Here is a 20,778-nt window from a genome sequence, read left to right as displayed (position 1 = left end):
TTTACCTCATGAAAATGCATATTCCCATTATTCCTTGAATTCATGCTAATCTATACCACTTCTGGTACAGGTAGAGAAGAATACCATGTTTATCGGCACATCTACAGTGCAAATCAATTACTGATTCTCTAGCTTAGGGTTTCCTAAACTGTGGGACCCCACAACAAGATTTTGGGTCATCACCTCCAAGACAGCAAGGGCTGGCGTGGAGCTCAAACTGAATGCTAATAGCAAGGCCTCTTTAAATCTACCCTCTTTTCAATTAGCGGGCATGGCCTAACAGACACCTCAGGCCTGATTGCTGCTGCAAAAAACCCTGGGAAAAAGTGATTCTCTTTTCAAAAAACGCTCCCCTTTAAACAATTCCCAGCTGTCCGAATCTCTTACTGTAAGACCATAAGACGTAGGATCAGAAGTAGACAATTCAGCCCATTGGGTTTGCTTTGCCATTCAATGAGATCATGCGTGATCTGATAATCCCCAACTTCACGTCCCTGCCTTTTCTCTAAACTCTTTAAAATCTATCTTGACTTGAAAATACTAAATAAACTAACCTTGGCACCCCACTGTGGTAAAGAATTCCATAGACACGCTAACTTCTGAAAGAGGAAATTTCACCTGCTGTCTCCCTTAAAAGGGTGACCCCTTATTCTGAGATTATGCCCTCTGGCCCTAAACTTTCCCATAATGGGGAACAACCTTTCTACATTAACTCTGTGAAGACTCCAAATAATCTTGTACATTTCAATAAGGTCAATATTTCTTCTAAATTTCAATAAGTACAGGCCCAAACTATTCAACATTTGATCATAAGAAAATAATTCTATGACTAGGATCAACCTAGTGACCAGTATCTCGACTACCTCGATGCCAGTGTATCTTTCCATAGATGAAGGAACCCAAAACTTCACATTATATTCCATCTGCCATGTTTTTGCCCACTCATTTAACCTGTCTATATTCCTCTGTAGTGTCTTTGTGGCATTCTCACCACTTGCCTTTCAACCTATTTTTGTGAAATTCGCAAACTTGGTTATAATACGTAGTTTTCTCATCCAATATTCCATTAATACCTATAGGAAATTATTATAGACCTTATGGAACTCCATTTGTTACAGGTTGCCATTCTGAAAATGCTGGTCATCTATCCATGCTAACATACCACCCCTACAATATGGACTATTTTCTTATTAAGTAGCCGAATTTTTAGCATCTTATCAAACATCTCATTGCTTCTCCTTGCTGTTTGTTACCTCCCCAAAAGTTCTATTTGTCAATATTTATCAGGCATGATTATCCCTTTGTGAAACCATGCTGACTTTGCTCAACCATTGTATGTATTTCTAAATGTTCTGCCATTACATTGTTTATACTGGACTCTGATGTTTCACCAATAACAGACCTTAAGCTAACTGGCCTATAGTTACCTGTTTTTGTCTCCTCCCCTTTCTAAATAAAGGTGTTACATTGCCCCTCCACTCCTGGGTTACACAAAGACTAAGGCATTAAAACAAGTTCACACTGGGAAAATTAAGAAACGCTCCTCTGACTTCTCCAAGGGGTACTAAACTAACTACCTGGGGAGAATAAAACAAATGTCTTTAGTATTCAAAACCTGTTCTGTTTTAAGCAGTTAATAATTAACAGCAGTATTTACAGCAAGGAGGAGTTGCGTGAATCATCCATGTGGCAGGTAATGCATAGGAGCCTCTGATTATTTGTCCTCTGTTCCAGCTGACAGCACTGGCAATAAATCAAGTATATCTGTTCCATCTGAAAATGACACTCACTGGACAGCGTGCAACAATGTGTTGTTTCTAATTGTAATTGATATATTTTGCTCAATGTCACACTTGTAGCACTACAAACATAGAAAATAGAACTAGGAGTAGGCCATTTGGCCCTTTAAACCTGCTCTGCCATTCAATATGATCATGGCTGATCATTCAATTCAGTCCCTTGTTCCAACTTTCTCCCAATACCCTTTGAACCCTTTAGCCCTAAGAACAATCTCAAACTCCTTCTTGAAAATGTTAAATGTTTTTGCCTCAACTGCTTTCTGTGGCAGAAGGTTCTATAGGCTCACCACTCTTGTTGGATGAAGGAATTTCTCATATCAGCCCTAAACGGGCGGCATGGTGGCTCAGTGGTTAGCACTGCTTCCTCACAGCACCAGGGACCCAGGTTAGATTCCAGCCTCAGGTGACTGTGTAGAGTTTGCACATTGTCTCCGTGGGTTTCATCCAGGTCCTCTGGTTTCCTCCCACAGTCCAAAGATGTGCAGGTTAGGTGGACTGGCCACACAAAATACAGCGTTAAAGGGATCTTTCATGCTGCAGGGATTCTACGGTTCCATAAATGGCCTAAACTGTAACCCTGTCCTTAACTCTCCAGTCATCGAGAACATCCTTCCAGCGTTTACCCTGTGTAGTTCTGTTAGAGTTTAGTATGTTTCTATGAGATTCTCCCCTCATTCTTCTCAACTCCAGTGAACACAGTCCTAACAGATCCAGTCTCTCTTTGTACATCAGCCTGCCATCCCAGGAATCGGTCTGGTAAGCCTTTGTTGCACTCTTTCCATAACCAGAAAAAACATTCCTCGGATAAGGAGACCAAATTTTTCACAATACTCCAGGTGTGTTCTCACCAAGTCCCTGTGCAATTGCTGCATGACATCCCTGCTCCTGTACTCAAATCCTCTTGCTATGAAAGTCAACCTATCATTTGTTTCCTTCACCACTTGCTACACTTGCACATTTGCCTTCAACTGCTGATGTACTAGGACACTCAGGTCTCGTTGCACTAAACAAGTCATCAATCTTTCTTTTGTAGAAATTTCCTAGAATTCTCGCCTTCCCAAATCTATTGCCATTCAGGTAATAATCTAATTTCCTATTTATGCTACCAAAGTATATAACTTCACATTTATCCGCATTATAGTTCATTTCCCATGCATCTGCCCATTCACTCAACTTGTTCAAATCATATTGAAACATCTCTGCATCCTCCTCACAGCTCAACTTCCCACCTTGGTTTGTGTTGTCTTCAAACTTGGAGATAGTACATTTAGTTCCCTCATCTAAATCATTAATATATGTTGTGAATAGCTGGGATCCAAGCACTGATAAGTGCAGTAAACCACTAGTCACTGCCGACCACTTGGGAAAAAGACTCATTTATTCCTACTCTTTGTTTCCTGCATACCAGCCAGTTCTCTATTCATGTCAGTACACTAATCCCAACCCTATTAACTTCATACTAATCTCTTATGTGACACCTTATTGAAAGCCTTCTGAAAGTCCAAGTAAACCACACAGACATGCCTCCCCTCATCAACTCTACTAGTTACATCCTTGAAAAACTCCAGTAGATATGTCAAGCATGATTTCTCTTTCATAAATCCATGTTGACCATGTCCAATCCTGTCATTGTTTTCCAAGTGCTCTGCTATTAAGTTATCATAATGGACTCTAGCATTTTCCCTAATACCGATGTCAGGCTAACTAGTCTACAACTCCCTGTTTTCTCTTTACCTCCTTTTTTAAATAGAGGGGTTACATTAAGATACATTACTTCAATCCATAAGAACTGTTCCAGAGTGTAGTGAACCTTCAAAGATGACTATCAATGCATCCACAATTTCTCCGGTCGCTTCCCTTATTTCTCTGGGATGTAGATCATTGAGCCTTGGGGATTTATTGGCTTTTAATCACTTTAATTTCTCCAATACCATTTCCCAACTATTTCTGATTTCCTTCAGTTCCTCCTTCACACTACATCTTGTGTTCCCCAACATTTCTGCGAAGTTATCTGTGTCCTCCTTTGTGAAGACAACCAAAGTCTATATCTAAAATAAAACAAAAAGCTTTGGATTTGAGAAATCTGAAACAAAAACAGAAGTGGCTGGAAAAACTCAGCAGAGCTATGGACAGAAAGCAGAAATTTCTGAGTTCTGAAGAAGGGTCACTCTGTTAGCTCTGCTTTCTCTCCAATATGCTGCCAGATCTGCTGAGTTTCTCCAGCAATTTCTGTTTTTGTTTCAAAGTATGTATCTAATTGGTCTGCCATTCCTTTGTTCTCAATGATAACTTCCCATCTCCAAATGTACTCTTATTTTCACTGATCTTTTTCTCTTTACGTAGCTATAGGAGCTTTTATAATCAGTTTGTATGTTCACTGTAAGTTTAATCTTGTACTCTATATTCCCCCTCTTAATTAATCCCTTTGTCCTCCTTTGCTGAATTCTAAACTGTTCCCAATTTTCAGGTCTGCTGCTTTTTTTTGGCCATTGGGTATGGCTGTTCCTTGGAACTAATACTACCCCTAATTTCCCCTGTTAGCCATGGTCAGGCCACATTTCCTATTTTATTTTTGTGTCAGACAGGAATGAATAGTTGCTGCAGCTCATCCATGTGCCCTTTAAATGGTTTCCATAGCCTATCCACTGTCATCTTTTTAAAGTAATGCTCCCCAATTTCTTCTGCAATTACTAACAAAGCACAGCATATAACCAGCAGTAACATTAAGGCACAATTTAGCACATCAAAAATCAAAAACAAATTGCTCACTTGAGAATGAAATCTGCAGGTACTACTGAACAGTTGCTCATTTCTGAAGTGATCTTCATTGCTAGATGAATTCTCAAAAAAAAATCTCAAAAAAAATTGTATTATAAGAATAAATACATTCTATGGTGTGGACCTCTGGAATGTTCCAGTTGTTAGAAATTTTAAGCAAAATAACATTGCTCTCACATAAAAGGAAACATATTTATCAACAATTTGCAGGACAACAGATGGGAACTGAGATTGAATGAACTCTTCAACAGACAGCCAGCGTGGACTTGATGGGCCAAACAGCCTTTTCTGCTGCTGTAATAATGCCTCCAGTGACGCTGGGCAAATGGTAAAGTCTGTCATTTTAGTTAATAGTCACAAGCTCTAAAAGGATTTATAGTACTGTGTACAATTCTGGTCACCCTGCTAATAGGAAGGATATTATTAAGGTTGTTGATTTGTTTGCTGAGATGGTAGGTTGGTTTGCAGACGTTTTGTCACTATACTGGGTAACATCATCAGTGTGCCTCCAATGAAGTGTTGTTGGTCTGTCCTGCTTATTATTTATGTGGTCTGGTCTGATGTGGTGGTTGCCCTCATTTTCGGTTCTGCTTCATAGTGGTTGGTTTATGGGGTCTACTTCCACATTCGTTGATGGAGTTCTGGGTTAAGTACCACACCTCTAGGAAATCCCGTGCGTGTCTTTGGTCGGCTTGTCCTAGAATGGTCACGTTGTCCCAGTCAAATTGGTGGCCTTCTTTTTCCAAGTGTATGGAAACGAGCGATAGTTGGTCGTGTCTCTTGATAGCTAATTGGTGTTTGCGGCAGTCCTTACATTGGATTTTATACATAACATTGGTTCTGTTATTTGTTGGCATGGAATCCTTTGTTCTTAGATCCATAGAGTCCTACAGCACGGAGACGGGCCCTTTGGCCCAAACTGGTCCGTGCCGGCCAAAATGTCCATCCACACTAAGTCCATTTCCCTGCACTTGGCCCATATCCTTCTATAGCTTTCCTATTCATGTATTTGTCCAAATGCCTTTTAAATGTTATTTATGTATCTGCCTCAACTACTTCTGCTGGCAGCTCATTCCACATGCGTACCACCCTCTTTCTAAAAAAGTTGCCCCTCAGGTTCCCATGTATTCTTTCCCCTCTTACCTTAAACTGATGCCCTCTAGTCCTCGATTCTGCAACTCTGGGAAAAAGACTGAGTGCATTCACCCTATCCATGCCTCTCATGATCTTATATACTTCTATAAGATCCCTCCTCAGTCTCCTACGTTCTAAAGAAAAAAGTCCTAGCTTGTCCAACCTCTCTCTTATAACTAAGTCTCTTGAGTCCTGGCAACTACTTGTAAATTTCTTCTGCACTCTTTCCAGTTCAATAACATCCTTCCTATAGCAAGGTGGCCAAACTGAACACAATACTCCAACTGCAGCCTCACCAACGTCATGTACAACTGCATCATAATTTCCCAACTTCTTTACTCAATACCCTGACTGATGAAGGCCAGTGTGCCAAAAGCCTTCTTCATTGCCCTGTCTACCTGTGAACCGTGCACCTGAACTCCAAGGTCCCTCTCTTCCACTACATTCCTTAAGGCCCTACCATTCACCATGAAACTCTTACCTGGATTTGACTTTCCAAAATGCAACACCTCACACTTATCTATATTAAACTCTATTAGCCATTTCTTGGCCTACTTCCCCAGCTGATCAAGATCCTGCTGCAATTTCTGATTACATTCCTCACTGTCCGCAATACCGCCTATTTTAGTGTCATCCGCAAACTTACTAATCATGCTTTGTACATTCTTATCCAAATCATCGATATAGATAACAGCAATGGGCCCAGCACTGACCCAAGGCACACCACGAGTCACAGGCCTCCAGGCAGATAAGCATCCTTCCAGTACTATCCTCTGCTTCCTACCATCAAGCCAATTGTGTATCCAATTTGCCAGCTCTCCCTGGATTCCATGTGATCTAACCTTCCAGAGCAGCCTACCATGTGGAACCTTATCAAAGGCCTTACTGAAATCCATATAGACTACTTCTACTGCCCTCATCAACCTTCCTGGTCACTTCATCAAAGAACTCTAATAAATTCGTGAGGTATGATCTCCCGTGCACAAAGCCATGCTGACTACTCCTAATCAAACCCTGTCTTTCCAAATGCACGTATATCTTATCCCTCAGAATCTTCTCAAGTAATTTACCTACCACAGCTATTAAGCTTACTGGTCTATAATCTCCAGGATTTTCTTTGCAGCCCTTCTTGAATAAGGGCACAACATTTGCTACCCCCCAGTCTTCCGGGACTTCACCTGCGGCTAATGATGATGCAAATATATCAGCCAAGGCCCCCGCAATTTCTTCCCTAGCCTCTTGCAGGGCTCTTGGATATATCTGGTCAGAACCAGGTGATTTATTCACCTTCATACATTCTAATACTTCCAACACTCCTGTACTGTGATATGGATTGTTCCCAAGATATCGCCACTAACTTCCCCAACTTCCCAAGTCTTCATGTCTTTCTCCATGGTAAACACAGAGGAGAAATATTCATTGAGGACCTTGCCTGTCTCTTGCAGTTCCACACATACATGTCCACTTTGGTCCTTGAGGGGTCCTATTCTCTCTCTAGTTATTCTTTTTCCTTTAACATACTTAAAGAATCTCTTTGGATTCATCCTAATCTTCTCAACCAAAGCTATCTCATGCCCCCTTTTCACTCTCCTGATTTCCTTCTTCAGTAAACTCCTGCATCCCCTGTAAATCTTGATCCCAGCTGCCTGCTCCTGAGCCATGCCTCCTCCTTTTTTCTGGTCAAAGCTTCAATATCTCTTGTTATCCAGGGTTCCCTATGTCTGCCAACCTCGCCCTTTACCCTCACAGGAACATAAAGATCTTGAACTCTAGCTATCACACTTTTGAAGGCCTCCCACTTGCCAGAGGTCCCTTAGCTTGCAAACAAACTACTTCAATTAACCCCTCCAAGTTCCTGTCTACTTCCATCAAAATTCATCTTGCCCCAATTTAAAACTTGAACCTGTGGACCAGTTTTATCTTTTTCCATTACTATTTTAAAATTAATAGAACTATGATCACTGGTCCCGAAGTGCTCCCCCACTGTCACCTCAGTCACCTGTCCTACCCTATTTCCCAAGAGTAGGTCAAGTTTTGCTCCTTCTCAAGTAGGACCCTCTATATACTGCTCAAGGAAACTTTCCTGAACACATTTAAAAAATTCACCCCATCTAAGCCCTTAACACTATTGTGGTCCCAGTCTATGTGTGGAAAATTAAAATCCCCCACCATGACAACCCTATTGCTCCTGCGAGTCTCCCCAGTCTCCCTGCATATTTGTTCCTCTAATTCCTGTTGACTATTTGGGGGCCCACAGTACAACGCCAATAATGTCACCATCCCCTTCTTATTTCTTAGCTCCACCTATAAAGCCTCACTGGATGATTCCTCAGTTATTTCATCTCTGACTACTGCTGTGATACTCCCCTTAATCAAAAAGGCCCCCTCCCCTCTTTCCTCCACCTCTGTCTTGCCTAAAGCACTTGTACCCTGGCACATTAAGCTGCCAGTTCTGTTCCTCCCTTAGCCATGTTTCTGTAATGGCTATAATATCCTCGTCCCATGTACCTATGCACACCCTGAGTTCTTCGGCCTTACCGGTCAGTCCTCTTGCATTGAAATAGATGCAACTTAATCCAACAGGCATTCCTCGCTCCCTGTCCTGTTCCATCCTGACTTGTCTCTTCAGCTTGCTATTTCTGATTACTGTATCTCCTTCCAGCCTCGCATTTGCCTCCCTGCTGTTGAGGATCCCACCCCCCTGCCAATCTAGTTTAAACCCTCCCTTGCAGCACTAGCAAATTTGCCCGCCAGGATATTGTTTCCCCTTCGGTTCAGTAATTGGCGCAGTGTAGCTGTGGGTTGTGTGCTACCATGATTCCGAGTGGTCGGAGTAGTCTGGTGGTTATCTCTGATGTGTTCTTGATGTACGGCAGGTGACTAGCGTACTCGAGTGTGCTGTGTCTTCCTGTTGTTGTCTGTGGAGTAAGTACCAGTGGATTACACTTTTTGTATATGGGATCACCCATATCAGGACTTACAGCTGAAGTAGTAATGCAAAGACTAGAATGGACAGCCTTTCCCACTATCCAGCCAAAACTATGGGTCCACTATGTGGATGACACATTTGTCATTATCAAGCGTACAAAACTGGAGGAAAACCACCATATCATCCTCACCAGCGTAAAATTTACCAGGGAAGAGGAGAACAACAACTGACTCCCATTCCTGGATGTAATGGTCAAACGAAGGACCAAGGCTGAGCTCCAGACCAGCGTATAGAGGAAGGCTACGCATACAGGACAAATACTTAACTTCAACAGCAACCACCCCAACGCCTACAGACGGAGCTGCATCAGAACTCTGTTCAAAAGAGCCATAACACACTGCAGCACCCTGGAACTGCGCAAAGCCAAAGAAGAACACCTCCACAGCGTCTTTCGAAACAACAGCTACCCAAAAAGCGTAGTCCGCTGGTACTTACTCAACAGACAGCAACAGGAAGACACAGCACACCCGAATACACTAGTTACCCCGCCATACATCAAGAACGTATCAGACATGACCACCAGACTACTTTGACCACGAGGAATCATGGTACCACACAAACCCACAGCTACCCACAAGAACAAAGGATCCCATACCCACAACTAACAGGACCAACGTTTATTATAAAATCCTATGTAAGGACTGTCACAAACACTACATCGGACAGACCGGGAGAAAATTAGCTATCAGGGTACATGAACACCAAATAGCTACCAAGAGACATGACCAACTATCACTCGTTTCCATACACTCGGTCAACGAAGGCCACCAATTCAAATGGGACAAAGTAAGCATTCTAGGACAAACCAACCAAAGACACACACGGGATTTCCTCGAGGCGTGGTACTCAACCCAGAACTCCATCAACAAACATCATAGACCCCATAAACCAAACACTACAAAGCAGAACTGGAAATGAGGCCAACCATCCATCGGACCGGACCACATAAATAACAAGCGGAACAGACCTACAACGCTTCATTGGAGGTGCACTGATGATGTTACCCAATATAGTGACGAAACGTCCGCAAACCAACGTTCTAGTTCAGCGAACAAATCAACAACCTCAAACCGAGCTACAAGTCTCCTCAAAAAGGATCTTATTAAGTTGGGGAGGGTGTAGAAAAGATTTACATAAACCCTCCAGTCCCAATAAAAATTAAGTTGTAAGTAGAGCTGGATAGGCTGGGGCCTTTTTTCACTGGAGCGTAGGAGGCTGTAGGGTGACCTTATAGAGGTTTACAAATCATGAGGGGCATAGATAATGTGGACAACAAAGGTCTTTTCCCTAGGATAGGGGAGTTCAAAACTAGACAGCATAATTTTAAGGTGAGAGGAGAAAGATTTAAAAGGGACTTGGGGGCAATTTTTTTCATGTTTTGTATATGGGTGAATTACCAGAGGAAGTGGTAGATGCAGGTACAGTTACAACCTTTAAAAGGCATTTGGACAGATACATGAATAAGAAAGGTTTAGAGGGATATGGGCCAAATGCAAACAACTGGGACTAGTTTAGTTTGGGAAAATTGGTGGCATGGACAAGTTGGACCAAAGGGTCTGTTTCCATGCTATATGACTATACGACGCTATAAAAGACTACGGTTATGTTGAGACTTTTTTGTCGTTTGGATTTAGAGAGAAACTTCTGTTTACATCTGTTTTCCATTGTATAGAGGCATTGACATGAAATGAGGAAGGAAGTGGTTTTGGTGGTGATTGTCACAGACTGTTTTGAAATGGAATCATATTAAGATGACCACATTTCCTGCAATTAAACCACAACCACTTCCCTCCATGCTGGGCACGCAATGAGGAATCAGGAATCTTGTTCAAATCCAGCTTGGAGCACTCGATATACCTTTGTGATACAACCTCAATCTTACTGCACCAAGTTGGTACATCTACATCCCATACTAGAGCAAAGGTTTATAAATTACTCAAGGAGAATTGTGCATTTGAGGCTCTGGCTTCATCTCGAATAAGTTGATTGACATCCTGGGCCTGAGCAAGTTTGCTGAGTCTATCTCCTGCTGAAGGCATTCTACGCTAGAGTAACTATTTTATGATGGGAGGAATGCACTGGTAATCAAGCCTCCTAATTCCATCAGTTGTGCAATTAGTGATGATGTGCTTTTGCAGTCACTAAACTGGCCAACTGATTCCCTTGTATATTAACTACTATTCAGGTTAGAAAACATTTTCACCAGGTTTCATTGAGAGCCGTAGACCAATGGAGAATCTTTTATACCAAGCTTCAGTTCGGATAGAAATCTAGTTTAGACCTAGGTCTTGGAATAGAGGTCACAGTGTTGGCAAAGGTAGTCCAAGTATTGAGTTGAGGAACTTTATAAAAACCAATCCCACAGAAAAGGGAAGAAAGAAAGCGATAAGACAGAGAGATTTGCAATTCTCTATATCTACAGTTCAGACCCTCATAGTTTTGAACACCTTTATGAAACCTCTGCTCAAGCTTCACTTCTCAATCTGTTTGTAATTATTTCTATTTCTAATCTATACATTTTGCAAATTATATTCAAATCCCTGGAACATTCTTGTAAAACTTTTCTGCACCTTCTCCAAAGCCTTCACACCCTTCCTAAAGCCCCGGTGCCGAGAATTAGACAAAATACACTTGCTGGGACCAAATTAGGTTAATTATAACTAACTTTTATACTCTATGCCTGTAATTATAAAGCCTACAATTCAGTGTGTCATTCTAACCACTTCCTCAACCTACCTTGTTACTTTCAATAATTTAGGCGCATATACCCAAAGATTTATCTACTCCTCTATCCTTTTTAAAAGTCATGCCCTTTTTCTTATATTGCCTCCACTTGTTCTTCCTACCAAATGAATTATTTTATACTCCAGTGAAGCAGAAAATTATTCTCCATTTACAGAGGCAAGGTTTGATCAGGAATAGTCGGCGTGGCTTTGTCAGAGGGATAGCATGTCTAACAAATCTTTTCGATGAGATGACCAAGTGTTTTGACGAGGGTAGGCAGTTGATACAGTTTATGTAGATTTCGGTCTTTGACATGGTTCCACATTGATAAAGGACGTGGCCAGTGTAACGTGGCAAGTTGGATCCAAAATTGGCTTACTGACAGGAGACAGAGGGTGGTGGTAGAAGACTGTGTGACCAGAGTCCAGTGTGCAGTGGTGTACCACAGGGATCAGTGCTGGGTCACAGATTATCTAAATATCTGTGGCAGGAGGGGGTGATGATAAGCAAGTTTACGGATGACACAAAGATTGGTTGGGTTGTTGAGTGAGGAGGAAGGTGCTAAGTTACAACAGAATATAAACAAATTAGTCAGATGGGCAAATGGTAATTAACCCTGAACAAATGCGAGGTGATACTCTTTGGAAGAAAGAGCAAGACAAGGAAGTACCTGATGAATGGCAAGGCACTAAGAAGCTCAGAGGAGCAGAGGGATCTTGAGGTACTTGTACACAGGTCGGCATGGTGGCTCAGTGATTAGCACTGCTGCCTCACAGTGCCAGGTACCTGAGTTCGATTCCACCCTCGGGCGACTAACTGTGTAAGAGTTTGCACATTCTCCCGGTGTCTGCGTGGGTTTCTGCTGGGTGCTCCAGTTCCCTCCTACAGTCCAAAGATGTGCAAATTACGTAGATCGGCTGTGCTAAATTGCCCATAGTGTTCAGGGATGTGGAGGTTCGGTCTATAGCCATGGGAAGTGCAGGGTTACAGGAACTGGGTATGATGATGGGTCTGGGTGGGATGCTCTTCAAAGGGTTGGTGTGGGCTTGTTAGGCCAAATGGCCTGCTTCCACACTGTAAGGATTCTTATTCTAACTGTCCTTGACGGTGGCAGGACCAATTAATAAGAGTGTAGAATCTTGCAAAAAGCACGTAAACAGACCCTTCGGTTCAATCAGTTGTTGTCGAATATAATCCCAAACTAAACTAGTCCTACCTGCCTGCTTCTGGCCCATATCCCTCCAACCTTTCCTATTCATATACTTACCCAAATGTCATTTAAACATTGTAATTGTACCCAGATGCACTTGGAGCCAGATGTAATTGTACCACTTCCTCAGCAAGTTCATTCAGCACGCAAACCACCTTCTGTGCAAAAAGTCATGTCTTTTTCAAATCCCTCACCTTAAAAATGTGCCCCCTAGTCCTGAAATCCCCCATCGTAGGGAAAAGACAGCTCTATCTATACCTCTCATTATTTTATAAACTTCTATAAGGTCACCTCTCAACCTGCTGCACTCCAGTGAAAAAAAGTCACAGCCTATCCATCCTCTCTTTATAACACAAACCTTCCATGCGTGGCAATATCCTGGTAAATTACTTCTGAACCCTTTCCAGCTTAATAATATCCTTCCTATAACTGGGAGATCAGGACTGGACACACTATTCCAAAAGAGGTCTCACCAATGTCCTGGTCAACCTCAACATGACTTTCCAATTCCTAAACTCAAAGGACTGAGCAATCAAGGCAAGCGTGTGATGTAAAGAGCAGTGAGGTCATGCTGCAGCTGCACAAAACCTTGGTTAGACCACAGCTGGAGTACTGTGCGCAATTCTGGTCACCACGCTATAGGAAGGATGTGATTGCACTAGAGAGAGTGCAAAGGAGATTCACCAGGATATTGCCTGCGATAGAGATTTCAGCTTTGAAAAGAAGCTGGTTAAGCTCGGGTTGTTTTATTTGGAGTACAGAAGGCTGAGGGAAGACCTGATAGACATGTATAAGGTTATGAGGAGCATGGATAAGTTAGATAGAAAGCAGCTGTTCCCCTTAGTCTAAGGGCCAATAACAAGAGGTGTAATTTTAAAAGTGAAAGGCAGGAGTTAGAGAGGGGAGTTGAGGAAAAACATTTTCACCCAGACCCCCTCCAGTGCATTCACATCCTTCCTGTAGTGTTGTGCGCAGAACTGCACGCAGTACTCCAGTTGTGGCCCAATCAAAGTGCTGTACAGCTCCACATGACTCACTGCTTTTATAATCTATGCCACAATTGAGAAAGGCAAGTGTCTTTATGCCTTTTGTACCCTATTAACCTGCCTGCCAAAGTGCATTTCCTCAAATTTTCCCACACTATATTCTGTTAAGTTTTTGCCCACTTGCTTAATCTGTCAATATCCCTCTGTGGGAACAAAAATAGAAGTTTCTGGAAAAGCTCAGCGGGTCTGACAGCATGTGAAGGAAAAAACAGAGTTAACGTTTCCGGTCCGGTGACCTTTCCTCAGTGAGGAAGGGTAACCGCACCCGAAACTTTAACTCTGACATTTTTCTTCACAGATGCTGCCAGACCCGCTGAGCTTTTCCACCAAATTCTGTTTTTGTTCCTGATTTACAGCATCTGCAGTTCTTTTATTCATATCCCTCTGCAGATGTGTCATCCTCACCACTTGCTTTCCGGTCTATTTTTTGTGTCATCCGCAAAATTGGCTGTGATATATTCACTTTCCTCATCCAAGTCATTAATGTGGATAGTAAATAATTGTGGCCCCAGCACTGATCCTGTGGCACTCCATTAGTCACAGGTTACCATCCTGAAAATGCCCCTTTATCCCAACTCTCGGTCTTCTATTAGTTAGCCAATCCTAATTCCATAAGCATTCACTACCTCCAAAACCACGGGCTATTATCTTATTAAGTAGTCTAATATATGGTACCTTATCAAATGCCTTCTGAAAACCCAAATATGTTACGCCCACTGCTTTCCCATTATTTGTCCTGCTTATTACTTTCTCTAAGAATTCTAGTTTCTGTCAGGCTCGATTTCCCCTTCATTAAACCATGCTGGCTCTGCTTGATCATCTTGCGTATTTCTAAATGTTCTATTATTACATTCTTTATAACATATTCTAACATTTTCCAATAAAAGACATTAAGGCAACTGGTGTATATGCACTTGATTTTTGTCTCCTTCTCTTCTAATAAAGATATGACAGCTGCTGTTTTTCAATTCTCTAGGATTTTTCCAGAATCTAATGATTCCAGAAAGATTATTACCAGTGCATCCACTAACTCTGTAGTTACTTCCTTTATATCCTAGGATGCATCCCATCAGGTCCAGGGGTCTTATCGGCCTATTGTTTCCCTCGCACGTTTTTCTCAACTGATTGTTATTCTACTTATTTCCTCTCCTCCTTTTGCCTCTATTTATTTGGGAATGTTATTTGTGTCTTCTACTGTGAAGACTGATGCAAAGTATTTATTCAATCCCTCCCCCATTTCCTGGTTTCCCATTTTTATTTCCACAGCCTCATTCTCTCAGGGGCTATGTTCACTCTGGCTTCTCTCTTCCTTTTTATATATTTAAAGCTCGTTATCCTTCTTGATATTACTTGCAAGCTCACCCTTAAGGTTATTTACTCTCCTTTTTTTGAGAGTTGCTGGTTTTTAAAACTCCCAAAATCTAAAAATATGCCCCCTAGTCTTGAAATCCCCACCCTAGGAAAAAGGCACTTGCCATTCACCTTACCTATACGCTTCATTATTTTATAAACCCTTATAAAGGTCCCAGCCTATCATTAAGTTGAATTCAGGAATTCCTGTGTATGAGTATATTTGTTGATTCACTTCCTCTCCACACCCCTCTATTCATATACAATTCCCACAGTTGCAGTGGCTTGGAGACAGTAATTACCATCAGCTCCCCTTACTTACAATGAGATTGTTACCTCCATTGACCTTCTCAACAAATTTCTTGCTTTGCTTTCTACACCTCTATTGGGTCCCTAGTAAAATTCTCACCAAGTACTTGGCATTTTGGTAGAACATCTATATTCATAAATGTATGATTGAGTGAATACAGCATTAACCCACCTACGTCAAAATCTGCTCATGAGGTTGAAGCTTAAACGAAAAATGTCTCTCCTTCTCCACTGTCAAATCATCATATTATTGTAAGATGATTATGAAGCACAAAGGAAATAATGAGCCACTCCTCGGTACAAACTACTTCTTGTGAGCTCCATCTCCAACACCAGAACTGAGGTCTCTTACAGACAACATATCAATTCCTGTTTACAAAACTGTGGCTTTGAACTCATTTTACTCTACGTGCACTTCCACAAATTTCCACAATGTGATCCAGCTACTAGATCCCAGGACTCCTGCTTTACTCTGTATTTATCAATCAACTCCATTCATCATTAGCATTACTCATTAACATCAACTTTCCCTTCTTTGGCATTGCTCCATTTCCTCCTTTCAAACATGATTGGTCAGCCTGGATTGATCATAAAATGAATGATGACAAATAGAACACAGAAGTTAGGAATCTAGTGCATGTAGGAACTTGGTGCAGAGGGAGCTGAAAAAGTTGCATTTCGGTTCCAATTCCAGTACCTTCCTCACTCTCCTTCATTCTTGTAGATCTAGCCTTGAAGCTCCCTCAAAAGCAACGGTGTCATGATTGCCTCAACCACCCATTCCTGATAAGTCAATCTCTTTCCCGGAGACTGCAATCTCCTGAATTATCATGAGTGCAGTCTAGCAGCTACAAATGAACAGGAATCCAGGTCTTTACTAAGCTGACACTCATCCCTAGAGCTTTTCCAAACTCCAATAACTCTCAGCTGCACTGAGTAAATACTGCTTATTGGGTTCGTTCATCCCTAATCTTAGCTGCACTGAGCAATCAATAGCTTCCAGGATCTTCTCCTGCCCTAACTGCCTTATCTGCTAAAAGTAGCGCTTGCTGCCTCAAGCACTTTGCTTCAGCACTGTCCCAGCTTCACTCTCCAAAATGCCTTCTAAATTCCCCTAATAAATACACAGATAAACTGAAACCAGAGAACCTTAAGCAGCACCCATCTCCATGATGGCTTAGCCTGGACAGAGCTTTTACAGCTTTTCAGAGTTAACTTTAAGTAATGTCAACAGAGTTTCTCCAGGCACTCTCCTCCATTTTCAAGGAGTTCCTTAGACTAATTATCAGCAGCGAAGCCTGTAAAGTTCTGATGTTTCTCCTGCCTGTGCTAGGATAAATCTCCAGTAATTCTTGGATAGCTGAAAGATTGAGGGAGGGTCACCGGACCCGAAACGTTAACTCTGTTTTCTCCTTCACAGATGCTGCCTGACCTGCTGAGCTTTTCCAGCAACTTTGTTTTTGTTTCTGACTAAAGATTATCTTCCTCCCTTGAGTGGTAGCTTGCAAAACCAAGTATAGTTAGGTGACCCCTGACCGTCAGATTGTTACAGAATACAGAATTATTGATACTTATTCACAAACATGGATAAAATTTTGAAATGTGGAAGCCAAGTTTAAACCTAGCCAGGCTCTCAATTTGCAAAGTGAAGAGCTGCAACCATTCATACAGCCAGGCCTTGGACAATCAACTTCCTGTTGAAACCAAACAGGCCTGAAATTGCCTGGCCTGGTATTAACGGCCACATTGTTTCATAATGAACGTTGTTTGCATCTTCAGCGTACCTGTTCAGTAAAGGCTGAGCATGACAAAGACAGTTGAAGGTTCAAAACCATGTTCTGCAACCTCCAAATATGGAAAGTAGTCACCTCACTGGATTTCTCTGCTCCATTCAATGCTTGTATTGGACACAAGCTGCAGAACCTTTGGGAAGGGCAAAAAAAGGGGGATAAAAGAGGCAACCTGTAGCCCCAGCTGAATCTGCTTTTTCCACTTTCAATGGCATCTCCAGAGAGCACCTTTGACTGGCAGCCAAGCTGCACAGCATCTCCAGCTCTTTGTACCTCATGGCGAGTATCAGACTGACCAGATCTAAGACCACCTCGCTGAGACAACCTGAAGACCAGGGACAGCCCTAGATGACAAGGGAATCCCAAATTGATGACGACAGATCCTGAAACATCAACCAACCCTTAAAGACTGAAGAACAGTCTGTCCCAGCCTTACTGAATGGGTATTACAGTCCTTTCACACAAACAATTCACATATAGTGGTAGGAAGCTGTGGACAGGGTGTAGCAAATCCTTGGAAGTGCATGTCAGAAGTAAATAGCAATTGTAGATTTAAGACTGTTTACTGGAGAGTCCTGTGAAGAGACTGATAGAGTTTGATTAAAGTACAATAGTACAGTCTGATAAATATTGTCTTTCCTTGACAAAATGTTCAATAATGTTGTATTGGACCTTCACCTGACTTTTGCCCCCTTTGAGTATCTCACTGCATAACGCACCTAAGTTAAAAAGGGTTTCTGCAAACTGGTCAGGTCAGTCAGGATACATTTACCCACCTTTCACTTTATAAACCAAACAGCCTTTTTCTCTCTGTTGACCACTCAATGTCTCTGTTGTCTTATGATTTTCATAGATTTGTAGAGAGGCTGTAACTTGATCACAAAAATGTTTTCTTCCGTCCTCTTCCCCATGGCAACATGAAATACACTGACACTGAATCCAGGTAAAAGTGCTAATTAGCTATCCTTGATCCCAATTCCTTTTCATCCAAGAAGTAAATGGGCAGTTTATAATACATTTGCTTACAATGTCTTACCAATAACCCCTTTATGGGACTTTGGGAGACTCATTGAACATAGAACAGTACAGCACAGGAACAGGCCCTTTTGCCCACGATGTTGTGTCAAGCATGACACCAAATTAGATTGATCCCTTCTGCCTGCCCTTGGTCCATATCCCTCCATTCTTTGCATATCATGTGCTTATCTAAAAGTCCCTTAAACGCCCCTGTGATATTTGCCTCCTCAACCACCTCTGGCAGCACGCTCCATACACCTACCACACTGTAAAAAAAAACTTCCCCTCACTTCCCCTTTGAGCTATCCCCCTCTCACCTTAAAAGGAAGCCCCCTAGTATTAGACATTTCAACTCTGGGAAAATGATTCCGACTGTCAACCCGATCTATGCATCCCATTATTTTATAAACTTCTATCAAGTCTCTCTTCAGCCTCCACCGCTCCAGAGAAAACAACCCTAGTTTTTCTAGCCTTTCCTTATAGTTCATACCCTCTAACTGAGGCAACATCCTGGTGAACCTTTTCTGCACCCTCTTGAAAGCCTCCACATCCTTCCTGTATTGTGGCAACCAGAATTGAACACAATACGCTAAGTGCGGCCTAACTGAAGTTTTATAAAGCTGCAACATGACATCCTGACTCTTACACTCAATGCCCTGACTTATAAAGGCGCACTTCCGAGGATTGGCCACATCCTGTCCACAGGTTCCTACCACTGTATTTGTACTGTTTGTGTGAAAGGACCAATAAAGGCAAGCCATAGACCTTCTTTACCATCCTATCTACTTGTGTGGCTATTTCCAGGGAGCTATGGATTTGAACTCCAAAATCCTTCTGTACATCAATGCTGATCAAGCTCCTGCCATTAACTGCATACTTTTCCTTAACATTTGACCTCCCAAAGTGCAGCACGTCACACTTGCCCAGATTAAACGCCATCTGCCATTTCTCCGCCCATATCTGCAACTGATCTACATCCCGCTGTATCCTCTGACAATCTTCTACATTATTCACAACTCCACCGATCTTCGTGTCATCTGCAAACTTACTATGTTTTCATTCAAGTCATTTATATATATCACAAATAGCAGCGGTCCCAGTACAGATCCCTGCGGAACACCATTTGTCATAGATCTCTAGGCAGAGAAACACCCTTCCACCAATACCAGTCGACGCATTGTAAATGCAGACTAGAATTATATAATTGCTACAGTATGGAAACTGGCCATTTGGCCCAACAAGTCCACACCAAATCTGTGAGGAGCATCACACCCAGATTCACTCCTGTATCCTACCCCTGTAACCCTGTATTTCCCACAGCTAATCTACCTAACTTGCACATCCCTGGACACTATGGGCAATTTAGCATGGCCAATCCACCTAAACTGCACATCCTTGGACCATGAGAGGAAACCAGAGCACCTGGCAGAAACTCACACAGACACGAGGAGAATATGCAAATACCACATAGACAGTCACCCGAGGCCGGAATTGAACCTGGGTCCCTGGTGCTGTGAAGCAGCAGGGCTAACCACCGAGCCACGGTGACAGTCCAAATCAGAGGAAATGGAGGAGGTTGGTACAATTATAACATTTAAAAGGCATCTGGATGGGTATATGAATAGGAAGGGTTTTAGATGGATATGGGCCAAATGCTGACATATGGGACTCGACTTATCTCGGATATCTGGTTGGCATGGATGAGCTGGACCAAAGGGTCTGTTTCCGTGCTGTGCATCTCTATGATGCTATGGTTATGGAGTATGAGTAGGGGAGTAGCTCATTCAAAGCACCAGAACAAGCTTTATGCCTGATGGACTTTAATTCTATATTGTATCTTTTTGAAATCAACTTAAAAATAACATCAATGTTCATTGTCTTACATTCAGCTTGTTTTACTATTTTTTTGTCTCACTATTTCATGTATTTGTAATTTTTGTCTTTGGTATATCTGTAATTCATCTAAATAATGGCAGGTATACTTGGGCACAATGACCCTCAGGGGTAGAGGTTGGTAGGTGGGAAGAAGGGCCCACATGGGTAGGGGGTGGATAGTCGGGCAAAGTGAATCTGACAAGTCAGGGAGGTAGTTGGAGAGAAAATCCCCCATTGTTGGGATTGGAGGAATATTGAGAATGTAAAATCTGGGATACAATTCATCAAATTCACTAACCTTTCATATGTGGATTGGTCAATCAAAGAAACTGATTCAAATCAGCATTTCAGTTATAGGATTTCAGAAACTGCAATTGTTTTCCTTCCAATGGAGAAGATTAGGAGGAGACTTAATAGAGATGCTTAAACGTATGAAAAGTTTTGGTAGAGTAAGCAGTGAGAAACTTTTGTCAATGATGGGAAGATCAGTAACTACAGAAGCAATTTAAAGTGGTTGGCAAAATACCCAGGTGTATATAAAGGTCACAAAAGTACACAGTGAGGTGTTGTGATCTTGAATGCAAGTCTGAAAGAATAGTAGAAGACAACTTTTTAAAGAAAACTGAAAAGCAAAATATTAAGCTTCAGAAAGAGAGCAGGCAAGTGGGACCAATTGGTCTTTTAAAGAATCAATACAAGCTCAATGACCCAAACAGTCTCTCTCCAGAGTTGCACAATTTTTAATTCTACCCAGTAA

This window comes from Rhincodon typus, chromosome 22 (assembly GCF_021869965.1).
Source record: "Rhincodon typus isolate 14 chromosome 22, sRhiTyp1.1, whole genome shotgun sequence".
In the NCBI taxonomy this organism is placed as follows: domain Eukaryota; kingdom Metazoa; phylum Chordata; class Chondrichthyes; order Orectolobiformes; family Rhincodontidae; genus Rhincodon; species Rhincodon typus.
Note: the sequence above shows the minus strand (reverse complement) of the source record.